This window comes from Egretta garzetta, unplaced genomic scaffold (assembly GCF_000687185.1).
Source record: "Egretta garzetta isolate BGI_Z169 unplaced genomic scaffold, ASM68718v1 scaffold265, whole genome shotgun sequence".
In the NCBI taxonomy this organism is placed as follows: Eukaryota; Metazoa; Chordata; class Aves; order Pelecaniformes; family Ardeidae; genus Egretta; species Egretta garzetta.
Window position 1 is genome coordinate 432,048 of NW_009259789.1, and position 2,051 is coordinate 434,098.

Consider the following 2,051-nt stretch of genomic DNA (forward strand, 5'->3'; position numbering starts at 1 on the left):
CCCCCCAGCCTCCACTCCCAACCCCATCTCTTGCTTCCCAAAGCTGCAGCTGGATCTCACGTGCTCAGCAAGAAGCCGCTTCCCAAGCCTGCTTGCAGACCCACAGTTTGCTGGAGGGTGCTTGGAGCAAGCTCATCTCCACTTTTAAAGGCGACGGCTGCCTGCTCATCTGCCTGCTTTTCCAGAAGGACAGAAACCGGCAGCCCATCTTAACTGCCCCCGTTATCATGTGCGACTGCCGAGCTGCGCTGCCGCTCTTGCGCTCCTCTCGTGCACCCGTACATTTAAATCCCCTGCCACGGCGTGCGTATTCCCGCATGTGGGTGCAGGAGGGCACGGGATAACACAAGCCACAGCCACAAACGTGTGCACACACATCACCGGCCGTGTCTCCCGCATGCGTTAACGCATGAACCTCAAAGCCGCGACCGTAAATCCACGCACGCGGCGTTTAATGGCAACGCACGACCGTGCATAGGCACAGGAGCACGGCGTGGGAATGCAGCTCGCCCTGGGAGCGGATCCATCACCTGCAACGCCCCCAGGGTACCACGGCACAGCCAGGGCATCCCTGCCTGTGCCTGGAGCATCACCGGCACACCCACACCCGGAGAGCAGCTCCCACCCCCGGGTGTTCACCTCTCTAAGTGTTTCCCAGCCATCAACAGGGAAACTTTAGGGCAGGGTTCACCCCCATGCAGGGCTCTACGCATCATGCACAACGTGCATCCTCTTCGTTTTGGTTCAAAGCCCCTTTTCCCCTTGAAGGGAGTTTTGTTTAAATCAAAGCAGGGTTGCAACATCACCCCCCTTTCCTCCCCTCCTCCCCCCCACCCCCCCATCCCTTTGCACCTTCCCCCAGGCTGGGGCGATGGGGGTCTCAGAATTACCTGTGCCGAGGGGGTGAGACATCCTCCAGGCGAGCCCCTGCGAGCGCCGGGCAGGCGAGAAAGCAAAGAGCCACCCCCGGAGCATCCTTCTCCCCTCCCCGCCTCGCCGGTCCCTCCTACCGCCCTCCCCTCGCCTCCCCCGGGCAGGGACCCAGATGCTCCCCGGCTCCTTCTGAGCCCAAGGGAGGAGCAAAGACCGGGGAGGGAAGGGGGGGAGGGTGTCAGGCTGGGTCCTGCACCCAGCCCAGCCCTGCAAAGGTGGGTGGGTGGGGGTGGGGGAGCATTCCAGGACCTCGAGGGAAAGGCTGGAAGTTGAGAAGATGCCTTTGAACGCGGTCCTGCAGTGCAGCGAAGCAGGAGGAGCAGCCTGAAACCCAGCAAGCAGGGTACAGAACAGGGGGACAGGGAAAGGGTGTTTCCAGAGCACCCTTCCCCATTATTTTTTTTCATTTTATTTTACAGAAGAGGTTTTTTTTCCCTGCTCCATGCATTTTTCCACCACCCCCACCCCCCTGCTTGCAGGAGGTCCCATATTCAGTCAGCCCTGCACTAAAGAGCAGCAAACACCCAGGGAGAGGCAGATCCCTAAAGACAAGCCTTTCCTTTATCCTAGTAAAATCAAAATAGAGAGAATAAACCAACTGAGATCCACATCCATCTCCCTCTCTGCCAAATGTTTCACGGGCGTTTTGGTGCGGGGATGCTTCAACCCGGGGCGTCAGGCAGCTGCTCCTCCATCCTCCCGGGACAAAAGCAGCAGAGCAGAGTCAGCTCCTGCGTTTGGTTGCTCCTCAAGGCCATTCCCCCGGGAGCTCAGCCCGTCTGCTGCCTCCTCGAGCCAGGGGAATGGACAGCGTGGGGCTTCTCCCCTTGCACAGGCCCCATCCTGCACCCCTGGGGGTGATGGGTGTCCAGCCAGGCAGGCGGCCTCAGAGCTGTTTGCTGGCTCGGAAAGGGTTTCCCAGCTCGGAAAAATGTTTCCTTCTGGCCTGCCCCCATGCTGGGTGCTTTGAGAGGGAGATGGGCACCTCTATCTTTCTTCACGGAAAGGGCTGTCAGGCTCTGGAATGGGCTGCCCAGGGAGGTGGTGGAGTCCCCATCCCTGGAGGTATTTAAAACAAGGATGGATGAGGTGCTGAGGGACAGGGTTTAGTGGTGGGA